The sequence below is a fragment of the Prionailurus bengalensis genome, chromosome B2 (genome assembly GCF_016509475.1).
Source record: "Prionailurus bengalensis isolate Pbe53 chromosome B2, Fcat_Pben_1.1_paternal_pri, whole genome shotgun sequence".
Lineage (NCBI taxonomy): Eukaryota > Metazoa > Chordata > Mammalia > Carnivora > Felidae > Prionailurus > Prionailurus bengalensis.
Window position 1 is genome coordinate 96,704,721 of NC_057349.1, and position 20,239 is coordinate 96,724,959.

General features: G+C 37.7%; 1 protein-coding gene and 1 pseudogene across 1 annotated transcript in view; both read right to left on the minus strand.

Annotated features, from left to right (window-relative positions):
* Positions 1-20,239, minus strand: part of PDSS2 (decaprenyl diphosphate synthase subunit 2) — a 263,366-nt gene that overhangs the window by 229,160 nt on the left and 13,967 nt on the right. The gene's annotated exons all lie outside the window — the stretch shown is intronic.
* Positions 13,409-15,380, minus strand: LOC122489826 (annotated as a pseudogene).

Genomic DNA, 20,239 nt, shown 5'->3' on the forward strand with positions numbered 1-20,239 from the left:
CTTGAGAGAGAGAGAGTACAAGAGAGAAAGTACAAGGGAGGGAGGCCAGAGAAAGAGGGAAAGAGAAAGAATCCTAAGCAGGCTCCGCACTGACAGCACGGAGCATGATGTGGAGCTAGAACTCACAAACCATGAGATCATGACCTGAGCTGAGACCAAGAGTCAGTTGTTTAACCGACTAAGCCATCCAGATGCCCCTATGAGCTCCTAATACATATATATGACTGTAATATTAGTGGCAAATTTTTTTCAATTTCTAATTCTCTTTATTAAAAAGTTTTGAGATAACTAATATAAAACATTGTATTAGTTTTATATCAAATTAACAATTTGATATGTGTGTATATTGCAAAATAATTACCACAATGAGACTAGTTAACATTCATTACCACACACTGTTACAATTAGTTTTTCTTTGATGGGAGCTTTGAAGATCTACTCTCTTAGCAACTTTCAAATATACAGTATTGTTAACATGTCATCATGCTATATACTACATTCCTAGAACTTAATTATTTTATAATTAGAAGTACATACATTTGGACTACCTTCATCCACTCTGCCCACCCCCTACCTCTCTGGAAACCACCCATCTGTTCTTTGTTCCCATGAGCTGGTTTGGTTTTGGCTTTGGTTTTTTCATATACAAATGAGATTTCATATATATTTCATATTCATTTCATATATAGATTTCATATATAAATGAGATATAAATGAGAGAAATGAGATTACACAGGATTTGTCTTTCACAGTCATATTTCACTTAGCATAATGCCCTCAAGGTCCACTCATATCATCACAAATAGGATTCCTTTTTTATGGCTGAATAATATTCCATTATCTATACACCACATATTCTTTGCCCATTCATCCTTTGATGGGCACTTAGGTTGTTTCCATGTCTTGGCTATTGTAAATAATGCCGCAACAAACATGAGGGTACGGATATCTTTCTGAGATAGCGATTTCATTTACTTGAGATAAATACCCAGCAGTGGAATTGCTGAATCATATGGTAATTATATTTTTAATCTTCTAAGAAACCTCTATATTGTTTTCCATAGTGGGATACACAAATTTACATTTCCAACACTGCACAAGGATTCCATTTTCTCCACATCCTGACCAACACTTGTTATTTCCTGTATTTTTTATTTTTTTTTTTCCAACGTTTATTTGTTTTTGGGACAGAGAGAGACAGAGCATGAACGGGGGAGGGGCAGAGAGAGAGGGAGACACAGAATCGGAAACAGGCTCCAGGCTCTGAGCCATCAGCCCAGAGCCCGACGGGGGGCTCGAACTCACGGACCGCGAGATCGTGACCTGGCTGAAGTCGGACGCTTAACCGACTGCGCCACCCAGGCGCCCCTTTCCTGTATTTTTTATAATAGCTATTCTAACAGGTATGAGATGATATCTTTTTGTGGTTTTGATTTACTTTTCCCTGATGATTAGTAATATGGAGCACCTTTTCATGTACCTGATGGCCACCTGTATGTCTTCCTTGGAAGAATGTCTCATCAGGTCCTCTATCCATTGTTAAATCATATTTTTTTTCTATTGAGTTGTGTAATTTCTTTATACATTTTAAATATCAATCCCTTATCAGATACATGATTTTGCAAATATTTTCTCCCATTCCCTTTTCATTCTGTTGATAGTTTCCTTTGTTGTACAAAAGCTTTTTAGTTTGATGTAGTCCCACTTGTTTATTTATTGTTTTTGTTGCCTTTGCTTTTGGTGTCAAATCCAAAAAACTAATGCCAAGACCAATGTCAAGAGCTAAGCTTCTCCTATGTTTTCTTCTAGGAGTTTTATGGTTTCAGGTTTTATGTTCAAGTCTTTATTTTGAGTTAATTTTTGTGTAGTGGTGTAAGATGACAGTTCATTTTTCCAGCACCATTTATTAAAGAGACTATCCTTTCCCCATTGTATATTCTTGGCTCCTTTGTTGTAAATTAATTGACCTTGTATGGTTTTCTGGGCCTTGTATGGGTTTATTTCTGGGCCCTCTATTCTGTTCCACTGATCAATGTCTATTTTTACCACACTGTTTTGATTACAGTAATTCTGAAATGTAGTTTGAAATCAGGAATGGTGATGCCTCTAGCTTTGTTCTTCTTTTAATGTTTATTTTTATTTTTGAGAGAGAGAGCATGAGCAGGGGAGGCACAAAGAGGGAGGGAGACAGAGGATCCAAAGCATGCTCCGCAGTGACAGCAGCAAGCCTGATACAGGGCTCAAACTCACAAACCATGAATGAGATCATGACCTAAGCTAAAATCAAGAGTGGGATGCTCAATTGACTCAGCCACCCAGGTGCCCCTAGCTTTGTTCTTCTTAAGACTGCTTAGCTATTTGGAGTCTTTGGTGGTTCCATACAAATTTTAGGATTGTTTTTAAATTTCTGTAAAAATTCTATTGGAATTTTGATAGAGATTGCAATGAATCTTGTATTTTTCTTCTGACTTTGCTTATGGTGAATTTTGGCCATACTGATCTTTAACAGGAAAATTAGGGGCACCTGGCTGGCTCAGCTGGTAGAGCATGCAACTCTTGATCTCAGGGTTGTGAGTTCAAGCCCCACGATGGGTGTAGAGAGTACTTAAAAATAAAATCTTTAAAAATAAGGGGATGCCTGGTGGCTCCATTAAGCATCCAACTCTTGATTTTGGCTCAGGTCATAATCTTGCAGCTCATAAGATGGAGCCCCATGGATTCTCTCTCTGCCCCTCCCTCACATACACTCACTTCTCTCTCTCAAAATAAATAAACAAAAAAAAATTTTTTTAATCTTTAAAAATAAATAATAAAAAGACAAATTAACCAATCTTTTGACTTTGTGATTTTGAGTCAGAATTTTAGAAAGGCTTTATAACTCTAATGTTATCATTAAATTCTCCCATGGTTTCATGTTTTATGTTTAGATCTCTGACCAATCTCGAGTTTATCCAGTGCACAACATTAAGTAGGGACTTCACAATCTCTTTCTAGATGGCTACAGTTAAAACAATACCATTTATTAGAATCCATCCTTCCACTGATATAAGATACTGTTTTTACCATACATATCCTAAGTTGCTATATTTTCTAGTCTATTTCTGAATTTTCTTTTTTTTTTTTTAATTTCTTTTTCAACGTTTATTCATTTTTGGGACAGAGAGAGACAGAGCATGAACAGGGGAGGGGCAGAGAGAGAGGGAGACACAGAATCGGAAACAGGCTCCAGGCTCCGAGCCATCAGCCCAGAGCCTGACGCGGGGCTCGAACCCACAGACCGCGAGATCGTGACCTGGCCGAAGTCGGACGCCTAACCGACTGCGCCACCCAGGTGCCCCTATTTCTGAATTTTCAATTTTACTCTATTAGTCTGTCAATTCATGCACCAGTACAACATTGCTTTAATTAAGAATTTATGGCATATTTTAACATCTGGAAGAGCTAGTCCCTCCTCATTGTTCTTATTTTTCAAGGTTTTTCAGGGTCCAATATGCATCTTATAATTAGTTTCTCTAGTATTTTCATTGAGATCACTTTAGTTTACAAACTAAGTACGGGAAAATCAGCACTTTATGATGCTGAGACCTCCTATTCAAGAACACAGCATGTTTTTCAGTATGATCACATCCACTTTTATGTTCTTTGGGAATATGGGGGGAAGGGAAGACTAGAAGGAAGCCAGGTGGGTGAGGTTAGACTGATGCAAATTGTTTCTGGTAACTGAAAGAAACAGAAGGAATAAACTAGGGACAGAACAGAGTAATAGTACGGCACAGCAACATTTAATCAGCTGGTAAAGCCTGCCATGGAGGCAGGGAAGGAATGGCCAAAAAGAAGAAAATCAAGTAAAAAGCATTTTTCAACAAAAAAGAAACTGTCAACAATACAAATAGCACAAACACTAAAAGAAATTCATTAGATTTAGTGATATGGGGGTCATTAGTGATCTTGGTAAGATCTATTTGGGGGAGTATTTCATAACTTATAGGCTGGAAGCCAAAGTGGGACTTACATTCCAGCATGGTCAAATATAAGCAACTATTTTGCTCTGATTTGATCCTAAAAGGGTCTTGCTGAAAGTCAAAACGCCATGAAATTCAGAATATAACTGAATAGTTATTATTCCTAAAATGGAGTTCAAACATAATCATAAAAAGGGGTTCTTGAATAATTCATATAGTAACTGCTACAGAGCGAAGAGGATGGCAAACATGAAGTAAATTTTCTCCAAAACAAACTAGGCCACAGCTTCAGAGAAGGATTTGGCTTGGAGTGAGCCCTGCTAATATTCTCAAGCACAGCCGGAGAACCACATGAAATAGGTAGCGGCCTGAATAGGATGCACAAAACAAGCCCCTGGCTGCTCAGAACTACATACTTCCTTCTGCACCTTGTCAAGATCCCACTCTCTCCCTCCCCTCAATCTGATCTCAAAACACTAAATATGGTCTCTTTTGGGTTAGTTCCAACAGAAGCATCTAAGGCTTCCCTGGTACAAAAGAGTAAAAATTATTACTAATTCCCTCCTAATATTCAGACAAAACAGCACACAGAATCTAGCTTTGAGGAGACAAGCAAGAGGGTTCCAGGAACAGAGGACCCCATAAAATAGTAACAATGCCTTGGTCAGATCCAAAGTGGGGTTGAACAGGCCCTAAGGAGAATATCCTATGGGAAACTCCAGAAACCTGGGTCTGTGTGAGGGTGGAGAACATACAGGGAAAAAAAGCAAGACATTTAAGGGACATAATCACAGAATCTTAAGAGTAGACCTTAAACATCACCTGGCTCAGAGAGAATACTTAAACAAAAAGTAAAGAAGAAAGGTGATTTTACCACTCATATTGAAGCCAAATAAAACGAAAACTCTCAAATGGAAGTGATTAAGCAATTTCCAGGTAAAAAAAATTTTTTAGTTATATTTTCTGCAGAAATCTTCAGAATGTCAAGAACTTCCAAGCCCCCTAAGTTGATTTGCATGCCAAAACAAATTCCCAATGTGGAAAAAGAGGGTAAGTAAAATCTTTTTACCTTCCTTTTTAATTCAAATTTGGTCCAAGAATGGAAACAAAAAATCACAGCACTGAAATGCAGAAATTCCAGGTCCCTTCTACCACTTATCAGCTGTACAATTATGGACACATTGGTTGTGAGCATTATACTAAAAGCACTAGTGAGGGGTCTTCTAGGTGTAAGATCCTTGTTCATAAAAAAGGGGATACTCTCAGATAGGAATTATTATCATCTACTGTTAACAGCTACTGCTACAAACTTCTAAATTATTCTGTGGAAACAGTGCCAGAGGATGCTCATTCTTAAGTAGTAGAATTAAAGAAGGTACTGCACCAGAAAACCCACGCCCAGGTAAGATTCTCTGCACAAGGTTGTCTCCAAACAAAATAACAGGGGCTAGCTGTTGTTTCATCTTAATTTGCATACTCCATTTTGGAACCAGGGGGAAGTAATACAGGATATTAAAGGATGTGGTGGCTATTCTATGGGGCAAACTCTTTCTTTATAGAATTAGAATTGTGCTAGTTCTTATCAGGGTAGCAGGAAATAAATCACATATTAGTATGTTACAGTGACAGTTTATTCTATTTACTGTAACTGAAGAAAAATGCATTTTACTCCTATGGTAAAGTAACAGAACTCTGTTCCCAGGCATGAACCTAACACATATTTCAAGAGAAAGAATTGGTAAGCACAGGATGCCACCAACTTACACCAGGCAGGGTAGGGGCATATAAGCCACGAAACGGGAGGCAAACAGAAAAGAAGCCCAGTGCAGGCATTTGAGCGTAATAAATATAATAGCAATCTAGAAGATGAACGGTTCATGTTGTTTATGATTACAGACTGATTATTCCTCTAAGTGCAAAGGCTATCCAATAAGTCATATCTGGGTTGATTTGTTAGCAAGGTACTTTCACTAGATAATAAATTAGAATGTAATTAAAGTGCATTCTGTCTGTTTATCATAGACTAGGATAGCTTACTATAATTCTCAATTATCTGCATGAACACACAACATGACAGCATGGTGAATAAACCTTCTAGCAAAGGGCAATAAACATCTAAGGACTGTACTACAATTGTTAGATTTCTTCTCCAGTCCTTTTAAAAATTTGTTCCTAATTTTGACAAATTATACAAACAGAATCAAATTAATTTGGTACTTGCTTGGTACCGTAAGTCATATGGTAAGTCTGGACTCGTTAAGTCCCTGAACCTCTTAGCTTGCTAGCAATTTGCTAAGTGCAGTGACTAAATCATGAAATAAGTAAAAGAAAACAACTGAATACCACAAACCTTTGTCAGGTGAAAACGTAAACATAGCAAAATAAAAGAATCACAAAGGGAAAAACAGATCAGAACAATTTAAAATTTTTAAATGTGTGTTTTAAAAAAGATTTGTAGCGGGGCACCTGGGTGGCTCAGTCGGTTGAGCATCTGACTTCGGCTCAGGTCATGATCTCACGGTCTGTGAGTTCGAGCCCCACATCGGGCTCTGTGCCAACAGCTCAGAGCCTGGAGCCTGCTTCGGATTCTGTGTCTCCCTCTCTCTCTGCCCCTCCCCCGCTCAGGCTCTGTCTCTCTCTCTCTGTCAAAAATAAATAAACATTAAAAAAATTTTTTTAATTAAAAAAATAATAAAAAAGATTTGTAGCATGTAAGTCAGTAGTTCCACCATATAAAGTTGTCTTACAGATTTTTTGTTGGTTTCAAATCTTTATTTAAATTCTAGTTAGTTAACATGCAGTATAATGTTGGTTTCAGGAGTAGAATTTATGATTCATCACTTACAAAAGATATCTTAAAGATTAATAAATAAATCATACTATAAGAAATAAATGAACAAAACATGCAAAGAGAAATAAACAGAAATATGGGGAAAATTGGCAAGTAGATTAAATTTAAATCAGGACAACACTTTTTCACCTATCTTTTTAGTAAAAAGTCTTTTTCTAATGATAATGACCAATATTGGCAAAGATATAAAGGCACCCATACTGTTCTCTTACATTGCTGATAGTGTTGCAAATCAATTAGAACTCTTCAAAAATACAACTTTGGAGTTTGAGTTAAACACTATAAAAAGGTTTATAATATTTAAGTACTTCCACCCACATCATGGGATCTATCTAATAAATAAAAACACTTATCACACTTGATCTATCAATAGGAGTCTGAAATAACATAAAAATCCAACAACAGGGTGAAGACAATGTAAAATATGGCATAATCATGAATGGACTATTATGCAGCTATTCAAAATGATGGTTATGAGGACTAAGCAGGAAAGAATAAAAACTGTATATGCAAGGTGATCACATTCTAATAAAAATATGCACATTAAAGACTAGTAAGGAAAAGACCAAAGTGACGATCTTTGTGTTAAGCTCGTATGGTAGGCCTAATAAATGAATGCCCTCCTGTCCCAAAAGATGTCCAAGGTCCTAATCCCTGGAAGCTGTGAATGTTACTTTACTTGGCAAAGGGACGTTACTGATGTGATTAAGTTAATGATTAAGTGAGATCAGGGGATTATCCTGGATTACCTGGATGGGCTCAATATAATCACAAGGATCCTCATAAGGGAGTCAGGAGGGTCAGAGTCAGAAAAGGAGATGTGACAACAGAGGCAGAGAGGTTGGAGTGATGTGGCCACAAGCCTTTCAAAAAAGGTGGGCAGCCTCTAGAAGTAGCAAAAGGCAAGGAATGGATTCTCTCTCGAGTATCCAGAAGGAATTCAGCTCTGTTGACATCCTGATTTCAGCCCCCTAAGACCCATTTAGGACTTCTGATCTCCAGGAAAGTAAGATAATAAACTTGTGTTGTTTAAAGCCAGTAAGTCTGTGGTAATTTGTTACAACAGCAACAGGAAACTAACATAGATGGTAAGACTGCCCTTTCTAAACTCTCTGCAAAGTTCCCATTACTTTTCTTACTGCATTCTAATATACAAATTCAGCTAAAATGTAAGATTCTAGATGAAAACTTACTCTGTTGCAGAGGTTCTCAATCCTGGTTGCATATTAGTATCAAGTATTCACTTTTCTTTTTTTAATTTTTTTTTTTTAACGTTTATTTATTTTTGAGACAGAGAGAGACAGAGCATGAACAGGGGAGGGTCAGAGAGAGAGAGACACAGAATCTGAAACAGGCTCCAGGCTCTGAGCTGTCAGCACAGAGCCCGATGCGGGGCTTGAACTCACTGACCGCGAGATCATGACCTGAGCCAAAGTCGGCCGCTTAACTGACTGAGCCACCCAGGTGCCCCAAGTATTCACTTTTCAAGAAGAAGAAGAAGAAGAAGAAAAGAATACCAATGCCACAGTTTTTCATCATTCCCAGAGATTCTGATTTAGCTTTTGTTAGGCTCAAACATCAGTACTATGTTAAAGCCCCACATGCTAATGTGCAGCCGGGGTTGAGAACTACTAGTCTGGTATATCAACTCTTGGGTGACAAGTTTCTCTAACCCAAAGCAAAGATGTTTATCAGCCTACAACTACATTTCTTTCAAGAATTCTGCAAATGACGACACTCAGCAACAGTCTCTCTTAGGTCTAGAACCTGTATCCTAGTTTAAGTAACACTATCAAAGGAAAAAAAAAAATCACTTCCTCTTCCTCAATTGTTTCTCATTTCTGGAGTTCAAAGGACTCTTCAGAGGTAAAGTGCTCCAAGAAAAAGGTTCTTCCTAGCTGTTACCCAAGGCCCCATATTCAAATGAGAATAGTTCACAAGAAGAATTGCTTCCTTCCCTTTTTTACTGACAACTGACTTTATTATAAGCCCACTAAAATAATGTAAGTTATTTAGTCTTTGAATTTTTTTTTTTACAGTATACTGTTTAAATGAGGTTGACTGGCCAAGAGGAGTCTGTCAAATTCCTCTGACAATGTGTTCTCTGATGTCATATTTTCCCTCCACTTCCAGGTATCAAGCAAGCCATATGTTATTAAACACAAACACACACACACAGACAGTTTAGTATGTTTGTGAGCAAATGTCTAACTTAAAGTTTTCAAATGTGAGGTTCTCAGCTATACAGAAATTATTGATAAAGTCTTCTACGTCTCTCGGTCAACTAATAGCACCACTTCATATTCTTTTAGCAGCAAAATCCACATATGAGAGACATCGTTATCAACCAAGTGTGTCCAAAGACTGATCTCCATAGCAACTGCAACTCTGCCACATGTAGTGTATAAGGCATCAGAGTTAACACCACATGCACACTATGTGTTGGAATTATGTAGTCCAGACTGTGGTTGCTGTAGAAACCTAAACCCAAGTCCCTGACAACAGTGGATAAAATGAAAACAACAACAGAAGGGTCCTTGAGTACTTAGCCATCTACTCCTTTGCTTTCAAACAGGATAGTGCCACTTTAAACACTGTACAATAGTCTTACTGATATCACGAAAGGAATATTTTCTACAAAAATAATGTTTAATGATGTCATGTTTCTGCTTAACATTAGGAACTATTTCCTATTCCCTAAAAAATCCTTTCTCCCACCCTGTGCTCAGCTGGGGTGCAGAAATGGTGTTTAACATTAGGAACTATTTCCTATTCCCTAAAAAAAATCCTTTCTCCCACCCTGTGCTCAGTTGGGGTGCAGAAGAGGTGCAAGGTTCTGCTGCCACCACCACAACAACTATGACAGATACAAACCAGTTTATTCTAAAATAATCATGAAAAAGAAGAATAAAGTAGGAGGAGCCACTTTATCTGATGTTAAGTCCTACTACATAGCCATTGAAATCAAGACAGTGCGGTATTGGCAGAAGAGAAAGGTATAGATCAGTGAAATAGAGAATCCAGAAATGGATCAACACAAATACACCCAGTGAACTTTGACAGAGGTGCAACAGCAGTTCAATGGAGGAAGGGTAGTCTTTTCAACAAATTGTGCTGGAATAACTAGACATTCACAGACAGGAAAAAGAAAATAAGAACCTTGACTTAAAATATGCTATATGCACAAAATCAATGCAAAATCAATCATGGATTTAAATAAAAAACATGACACCTTTTGGGATGAGCACTGGGTGTTGTATGGAAACCAATTTTACAATAAATTTCATATACTGAAAAAAATAAAAAAAATAAAAAATAAAGTACTCTGAGTACAAAAAAAAAATAAACAATTCTAGTTTTAAAATTAAATAAATAAAAAAATAACATGAAACTATAAAACTTTTAGAAGAAAATATAGGAGAACATCTGTGGGACCTAGGGCTAGGGAAAGACATCACATCAAATTTAGGAGGACAAACATCGAACCAAACAGAATAATGAATCATATTATGGTATATCCACACAATGGAATACCATGTAATTGTTAAAATTTAAAAGCAATTCTCTATATACTGCTATATAAACAAAAATACACACATGGGCAAACTCACTTTTATAGTCTTTAAAAAAAATTTTTTATTAGTTTATTTTTTTGAGAGAGAGAGAGAGAGAGAGAGAGAGAGCGAGCAGGGGAGGGGCAGAGAAAGAGGGAAGAGAGAGAATCCTAAGCAGGGTCCACACTGTCAGCGCAGAACCCGATGTGAGGCTTGAACTCAAGAACCGTGAGAGCCAAAATCAAGAGTCAGAAGCTTAACCAACTGAGCCACCCAGGTGCCCCTTCACTTTTATAGTCTTGAAGGCTGTACACCAAAATAGTAATACTAGCTATCTCTGAGTGGTAAGATTATGGGTACTTTTAAAATGAATTTCTGGGGCGCCTGGGTGGCTCAGTCGGTTAAGCGGCCGACTTCAGCTCAGGTCATGATCTCGCGGTCCGTGAGTTCGAGCCCCACATCGGGCTCTGTGCTGACAGCTCAGAGCCTGGAACCTGTTTCAGATTCTGTGTCTCCCTCTCCTTGACCCTCCCCCGTTCATGCTCTGTCTCTCTCTGTCTCAAAAAAAATAAACGTTAAAAAAAAATTTTTTTAATGAATTTCTGTGCTATCTAACGGGGACATGTTTTATGTAAAAACGAGATTAAATTTTTAAAATCGAGTAACACACACCAAAGAAGGCTCTTTTCAACTAGAGATTTTTATACACAATAAAACCTACTTGATGATTTAGTCTCCCAGGAAAAAATAAAACTACTCTCTCTGATATAGCAACATTTGCTTTTTCTCTCTGATTCCTCCAGGTTCCTGAAAAGATATTGTTCATTTCTAGTCTGAAAACAAAACTTGACCAGATTTGCTTGAAAAAACAATCCATGCAATCCAAGGACTGTGTATGCCCATTCACCATAAATTTGATAATCTCTATATTTCTATCATATCTACCTATAAATAGCCATGAGTACGCATTTAGATATTTTTAAATAGATAATTTATTAAAATGTACTCAACAAGTGTACTCTACAATAAAGGAAAGAGAGACAGGAAAAAGAGAAAAGACAATACAATGACAAGAATGATAATATCATCTTCCTTAACTTGGTCTTGAGAAAAATACAATCACTTTAGTTTTGAGGATAAGAGAGAAAGAAGGCATATAAAAAATCTCTTCCTCTTTATATTGGTAATTTGTATGAAGATCAGAATCTCTGAAAGCTTATTTGATGCTCTGTAGTTACCAGAGCTTTCTGAGCAGTTGGAAGTCAAGGTTTCTGAAGTAGAGACACATGACTCCTTTGTGTGTGTTCTTTTCCTCAAACTGCTTAAAATGTCCAAATTTAATAATACAACACTGCTTCTTTCACAGTGAATATCCTGGATGGCATCACTTTCTCTACGCCTTCCAGAGCTTTAAAAACGTTTTGTTTCTGTTTTATAGGCCTGAATTAAGGGAACTTACAAAGATGGTGAAATCATCAAGAGGTTTTTTCAGGTTCATTAAGTTAAAGTTCTCCAACATGGTTAACTGCTAATTTTGTCCCAAAATTAACATGATCCTAACTCTGCTCTTCCTGAATTCCCCATATGGTATTCCAGTGAAAAGGAAGGGCAGAAATATCTTCTTCCTATTTTCCATCAATCCAAAATTCTACCGATTCTTCAAGCAGCTGCTCAAAATTCTTCCACAAAGCCCTTCACTCAGAGTAGTCTATCTCTGACCTGAACTCCTGGAAGACTTAACTAAATCTCCCATTTGGCAATTACTGACAAACACAATTAAATTTTTTTTTATCTTACATTACCACTGTAACTTCGTATGTTTACATCTAGTTTCCTCAAGAATACTCTATGTCTTTGGAGTATAGAAACCCTTTTTACCTCAATTATCTGTCACTGTGTTTTAATACACAGTTGATGGTCAATAAATATTGGTTGACTAATTGCAACACAGCTATACCTTTCAATTCCCTTCCTTAATTGATGTGTGTGTGTGTGTGTGTGTGTGTGTGTGTGTGTGTGTGTGTTTTCAAGGCTTTGCTATTATTCCTCCTCCCTACTTTATGTCTTACAGGGAGAGAACTACAAACCAGAGGCTGAAGACATAGGCTTTGAAGGGCATTGTTTTCTCTTTGTTTCCCTGTAAGAAAATTTGTTTAAACTGTGAAAAGAGAATAAAACTAAATTTATACCTTCAGCACATTGCCTTCTAAGTGAAACAACCATCATTTAACAGGAAATCAGCTACCTTTCTAAGGGAAAAGATGAGAGAGTATCCCCTATGCACTAATGGATTATTTTCCTCTTAAAACCTATTATGAACTCCATCAGTCTCAGTCTGCCATACTCCCAAACTCTCCACTCATGACTTGTGGGAGTCTTTATGAATTCAAAAATATTTTTACCCATCATGTGAACTCTATCTATCCAAACAAATCTTTCAGTGCCAGAAAGGCTTTATGATTAGGGGTCCATTCTTTTAAGAATATTTATACTGCCTAAATGACTCCAGATGTTTTCCTTTGGTTTTTGGTTAAGGGGGTGGGCAGGAGAGCAGAAATCAAAATGAGGACCCTCCCAATTAGAATTTTTACCATTCCAGCCTAAATGAGCCCTTTCTTATATTTCTGCTTGGATGTTCCAGAATTTAAACTCATGACACTCATGTGTAATGCCAAAATATGAGGATTTAAGATAGGACTGCTACAAAAAAAAAAAAAAAAAAGATTTGTGGATAGCTTACACCTAAATTATTTTTACAAATCACAATCATATGAAACAGGAATTGCTTCCTGCATTTGTAATGAATTTGCCAACAGTACAAAGCACTACTTGGAGACAGCTGTTTTTGATAGAGGAATATATTATGGAATAACAAATTCTACATTTTTTGCAGAAGTTGTACACCTGTTGATCACAATTTGTTCTCAAATTCTTAATCTGTAATATCTGGAAGCTAATAAAAATTAAATATATATATATATATATATATATATACACTTAATTTTTTAAATTTTTATATAGTTCAAATCCGTGTGCCAGGTTCATTTCAGCCTCTTGACTGCCAGACCTGGGGGCAGGGGCTACTTCAGTTTCTCTGCCTTCTCTTTGCCTGTGATGACCAAGGTCAAAGGGTATCTGCTGCATCGAACTTTAAACTTCACATTATACTTATTTTTCTTGATCTTGACAGATCTGGCATCCTTTCACCTGGCTATGAGCGGAAAGCCCTTGATTTCTTCAACTTTGTGAGGCATGGCTACAAGGGGCACAGGGGAGCTTGTGGCTGGCACAGCAAGTGGCAAGAAGCAAGGATGTTATGTTACTCTTCTCAGTGAAGGAAGAAAGAATGTTATGTTACTCTTCTTGGTGTTTTTAAGAAGGTGTATGCCAAGCCCATGGAAGATTTCAAAGTAAAAGAATGCAAAAGTGTCTCTGCAATCCATCCCTAACAAATGTTACAGCTAGGAAAAGTCCCCCCCCCCCCCCCCCCCCCACTAATTTTAATCAATCCTGCTACAATTTAAGTGCATTTTTTTCTTTCTCAGTCTTTGGGAAGAATTGATCACTATCTCCAGCCATGATGCCCTATACTATGAAGAATAATATGTAAGATAAATACCATGATCTAATTAAAGTAATGACTAAAGCAAAGGTCAGGAGAAAGGCAAAGTCCTCAGGTTAGGAAAGGTTTTACTCCATTCAGTTAAATTCTGTGAGTACTTACTGAAGGTTTTCTGTGTGTCAAGTATATGCTGGGCAATAGGAATAGAAAGACAAAATCATTTCTTTCAAAAAGATCACAGTGTTAGATACACTTCTACTGAAATCAGAGGTCCAAAATAAAGGACACAGATAGGCCAATTGATTCATGAAGTGGTTAGCTATAACTGATGCATCTCAAAAGGTAAACTGAAGAACATACGCCCAATCCTTTTTTCTCCCAGCTTTACTGAGGAATAATTGACAAATATAAATGTATATATTTAAAGTGTCAACATATGCCCAAGTCTAAAGGAATCAGCCACCACTTGACCCCAGCTGATCTAGACGATGCAGAATGAAAGCTCAATGGTATGTCCAATCTTCCGATTTTTTGAAGAGACAGACAGCTGGAAGAATGAGCAATTCAAACTGGAGAAATCAAGGAATATTTATCAAGAGTCTGTGACTCCACATCACAGAAGGATAGAACTTATCTATCTGCAGGAAACTTACTAAACTGCCATTCAGTGAGATTTCAAGACTTGCTAGGCATACAAAGAGCCATGCACCTTGCTTACAATCCATAAAACTAGACCGGGCATCACCATATCTAAACATGTGTCTTAGGCTCCTAACTACAGGGACATCTAAGAGCCCACATGGTTCCAGTGGCAGCGATGCAATAGCAGTTTACCCACGGAGAAGAGTATACCAGGGAATTTGGGGAGATCTACCACCCCCAGATGTTTTCCCTTTACTTCTGCCAAGGGTAAAAAGTGACAGTACCTTATTCATTGCTAAAATAACTTAAAGATTACAAAGCCTCTTGACATATATTATTCTCACCCATTTAAGAGACCCTGGGCTCCCTACTTTCAACTCTGTCTGGGTTTGTAACACATCGGTAGCAGCCAACTGTATTCATATTTTGAACACTTTTATACTAAACCAACTTCAAGAGTTCTAAAATCTAATTCAGGACCACATGTTAACCAGCAACCACTACTTTCTTCATCCTCCTAAACCATTAGTCAATCCTATTTTACTTGCAATTCATTAATGAAAATATAATTTTTTACTTTGCTTCAGAAAGGTGTTTACTTTTGCCAAGGACATTTCCTATTCTCTAGTTAGGGAAGGAGAAATAAAACTATGTTGTCACCTAGACCTTTCATTCACGATTCACAAGATACGTATTATTATTCCCATTTTTGCTGATGAGAAAACAGGTCTGAGTAGTTAACTTGCCCAAACAGCAGCTAGTAAATGACATAAGCCAGGACTGAACCCAGGTCAGTCATCTTGCAAAACTCTGTTCTTTCCACTATACCACACAGCTTCAACTGCTAATATTTCTCATGATAACAGTCATAATACTCCACTTCCACCTTATATTTGTACAGTGCAGCGTATCCTTCAAACTCCACTCCAGTTTTGTCCTCAGTTGGCCAGGTAAACGCAGGAGTACTTTTTTTTTCCTTTTCTTTTCCTTTTCTTTTTAAGAGAAACAGAGAGCATGAGCTGGGTAGAGGGAGACAGAGAATCTTAAGCAGGCTCCACGCCCAGCACAGAGCCATACGCAGGGCTTGATCCCATGACCCTAGGAACATGACCTATGCTGGAAATCAAGAATCTGGAGTACTTTTAAACTTAGATTAAAATTGTAAGAGGCGCCTGGGTGGCTCAGTTGGTAAGCGTCTGACTTCCTGACTTTGGCATAGGTCATGATCTCATGGTTTGTGAGTTCGAGCCCTGCATCAAGCGCTGCACTGACAGCGTGGAGGCTGTTTGGGATTTTCTCTCTTTTCCTCTCTCTGCCCCTCTTCACTCATGCTTTCTCTCTCAAAATAAATAAATAAACTTAAAAAAAAAATTCTAAGGCCAGGACTTCCAACTTCTAGATGTTCATTTCTGGAGATCCTTTCTATGTACTCACAAAATTATATCATGCACACTCTATTGTCACTACTGTTTTTATTTATTTTTTAAGTTTACTTATTTATTTGGAGAGAGTGAAAGTGTGAGCAGGAGGGGAGCAGAGAGAGAGAGAGAGAGAGGGAGGGAGAGGGAGGGAGAGGGGGAGGGAGAGGGAGAGGGAGAGGGAGAGGGAGAGGGAGAGGGAGAGGGAGAGGGAGAGACAGAGAGAGAATTCAAAGCAGGCTCTGTGCTCTCAGAGCAAAGCCCAACATGGGGCTCAATCTCCTGTATGGTGAAATCATGATCTGAGCTGAAATCAAGAGCTGGATGCTTAACTGACTAAACCACCCAGCCCCCTGTCACTCTTGTTTTTGATCAAGGGAACTACAGAAAAAGTACGTGAGACAATACATAATATTTAAAAATAATAGTACTACATAAAAATCTTTTAATAAAAGCTTTGTATATACTATTAGTCCTGTGAAACTAAATGACATCCCTTATAAATATACAGCAACATAGAAGAAATAACCTAAAGTTAGAGAGAAATGGTGAGGAAGTAGCTTTATGAAGCTATTTCTATTTTGAGGATAAAATAAATTTCACTTACTTGTTGATACTGAACACTAAGATATATAGAAAGCCCCTTGTAATTATTAAATGCTATAAAGAATACATTCATGCAAATTATCAATGTTTGAAAAATTCCAAACACTACTGTTAAGTTTTTAGACTACAGTATAGTATTTACTAGACCTAGCACTAACCTCACAACTCTGGATATAAAACCAATTCAGATTACTTAAAAAAAAAAATCTTTGGAGCAAATGAAATAAACTTCCAAGGAGACTCCAAAAGAATGGTAATTTTTAAAGCTATTTTTAAATATTTGTTAAAATGAAGCTTCAGTATACAAAAATAGAAAAAAAATGAAAGGCTTTGAGTAGGCTTTGGTGAGTCATAGGAAGAAAAGAAATGCAGCTGCACTCCATAAACTAAAAATTTGTATCTAGAACTTCAAATAAGTATTAAATCAGAAATAAGTATTAAATCAGAAACGACTATCTGAATGGTTAACATCTAGTGCCCATTTAAAAAATCTACTCCAAGGTATCTATTTTTAGAAAAACAGTCATTGGGGCGCCTGGGTGGCGCAGTCGGTTAAGCGTCCGACTTCAGCCAGGTCACGATCTCGCGGTCCGTGAGTTCGAGCCCCGCGTCGGGCTCTGGGCTGATGGCTCAGAGCCTGGAGCCTGTTTCCGTTTCTGTGTCTCCCTCTCTCTCTGCCCCTCGCCCGTTCATGCTCTGTCTCTCTCTGTCCCAAAAATAAATAAACATTGAAAAAAAAAATTAAAAAAAAAAAAAAAAGAAAAACAGTCATTATAGTCTTCAAACCACAAGCACAGATGAATATGTTCTGGTAACTAAAGGGCCTCTATGGTGTTAAACACACACACGTAACCCATGAAAATTCTGACTCCTGTAGAAGAATAAAGAAGGGGGGCGCCTGGGTGGCGCAGTCGGTTAAGCGTCCGACTTCAGCCAGGTCACGATCTCACAGTCCGTGAGTTCGAGCCCTGCGTCAGGCTCTGGGCTGATGGCTCAGAGCCTGGAGCCTGTTTCCGATTCTGTGTCTCCCTCTCTCTCTGCCCCTCCCCCGTTCATGCTCTGTGTCTCTATGTCCCAAAAATAAATAAACGTTGAAAAAAAAAAAAGAAGAATAAAGAAGGGACAATTATAGAATACAATAGTATTAATGAAAAGCAGTTGGCCATACAGTAGTAATGAGCAACACAAGGGAGAGATGTGGGCATCTGAATCCTAACTCATTAGAATCTAAGCACCAAGAATTAAATATTATAGCACTTCAAAACCTATGATCAACTTATCCTTACTAACTGGGCCCAGAAATAAGAACACAGAATTGTGAGTATCCCTCATTCTTGAGGGAACATTTTTAAGGGTAAAAACTCAGTCATCCCCCCCCCTTTTTGAGAGAGAGAGAGAGAGAGAAAGAGAGTGCACAGAGGAGGGGCAGAGGGAGAGAGAGAATCAAACAGGCTCTACATCCAGCACGGAGCCCAATGCGGGGCTTGATCTAAGAACTGTGAGATCATGACCTGAGCCAAAATCAAGAGTCAGACACTTAACCGACTGAACCACCCAGGTGCCCCATCAGTCATCCATTATTTCCTTAAATGATTGTTAAAATATTATTTAAATATGTATGAATATAAAAATTATAAACATTGTATTGTTACAGTTCTTATACAACTAAAATAAATAAAATTGGGGCGCCTGGGTGGCTCAGTGGGTAAAGCGTCCGACTTCAGCTCGGGTCATGATCTCACGGTTTGTGGGTTTGGGCCCCACATCAGGCTCTGTGCTGACAGCTCAGATCAGAGCCTGGAGTCTGCATCAGATTCTGTGCCTCTCCCTCTCTTTGCCCCTCCAATGCTCATGCTCTCTGTCTGTCAATAATAAACATCAAAAAAATTTTTTTAATAAATAAATAAGAATTACAAATTGAATGCAAAAGTTATTCAAGTTGTCATTAATTTACTATGACAGATGATGGTACTTGACCAGAACTAAGTTGCAATTCCCAATATGAAAATGGTTTTAACTGTCCTAGTAGGTTCTTTGGAAAAAAGGAAGCCTAAGGTAAAGATGTTATTCTCTCACTTTTCTCTATTCAAACTATAAACTTCTATTCATGTAAGATACTGCTCTTATTGTGTCTCTGAATTGGGCCCAGAAGATTCTCCCTTCACTCTTGACACATGAGTAGGAGTGGTAAAGGGCACACCACAATCATTACTAACCACTTGAATGGCTCTTGCTAGGGCTAAGGATGACTTTTATTGAAAGACAAGAGATAAGTGTTGGTGAGGATATGGAGAAAAGGGAACTCTTGTGCACTGCTGGTAGGACTATAAATTGGTACAGCCATTATGGAAAACAGTATGGAGGGTCCTCAAAAAATTAAAAATGGAACTATCACATGATCCAGAAATCCCACTTCTAGGTATCTATCTGAAGGAAATGAAAACTATCTTAAAGTGATGTCTGCACTCCCATGTTCAGCATTATTCACAATAGCCAAGATATGGAAACAATTTAAGTGTTCATTGAGTGATAAATGATGAAGAATATCTGATACACACACACACACACACACACACACACACACAGGAATATTATTCAGCCAAGAGAAAGAAGGAAATCCTGCCATTTGGAAAAACATGGATGGAAACCACAGGACATTATGCTAAGTAAAATAAGCCAGAAAGAGAAAGACAAATACCGTATGATCTCACTTATATATGGAATCTGGAAAAAAAAAAAAAGGGAATAAGGGGGTCAAACTCAACCCATACAAAGAGACGGCAGAATGATGGTTACCAGGTACCAGGGGGAAGGAAAAATGGGGAGATGCTTGTCAAAGGGTAAAAGCTTTTAGTCACAAGAGAATAACTACTGAGGATTTAATGTACAGTATGGTGACTATACTTAATAACACTTTATTTTACACTTGAAATTTACTAAGAGAGTAGATCTTAAGCATTCTCACCACACACGCGTGCACACAACACATACGCACACAAAGGTAAGTTATGTTATATCAAACAATCATGTTGTACACTTTCAATATATATAATTTTACTTGACAATTCACCTCAATAAAGCTGGGCAGGGGGAGAAATGAATAGATTATAGCAATCTCCTGCCAGGCCTTCCTGCCTCCAGTTTTTCTTTTCTGCAACCCTCAACCTTCACAGCTGCCAAAAGTCAGCTTTCAAAAGACATATCTATTCAAGTTTCTCTACTACTTAACCTTTGTAGTCTCCACTGACCCCAAAATAAAATTAGATCTTAATACTATATACAAAGCTCCTCAAAATGTAGCTACAACTTTTCCTTTATTTTTTAAATCAGCTTTATTTATTTTGTAGCAGCTTTACTCACAGTAGCCAAAAGCTAGAAACAGTCAAAATGTTCATTTAAGGTGAACAAACTGCTTTATAACCATGCAAAGGAACACTCTTGAGCAATAAAATGACAAACTCAGTAACATTTACTAACAATAAAATGTACCCATCTTAAGTATACAGTATAATGTTTTGTCAAATGTATATATCTCTGTAACCACCACCATAATAAAGATATAATACATTTCTAGTACCCTAACATTTCCCTTGTTCCCCTTTACGGCCCCAAGCAAACAACCGAAGTGGATGTTTTACTACCAT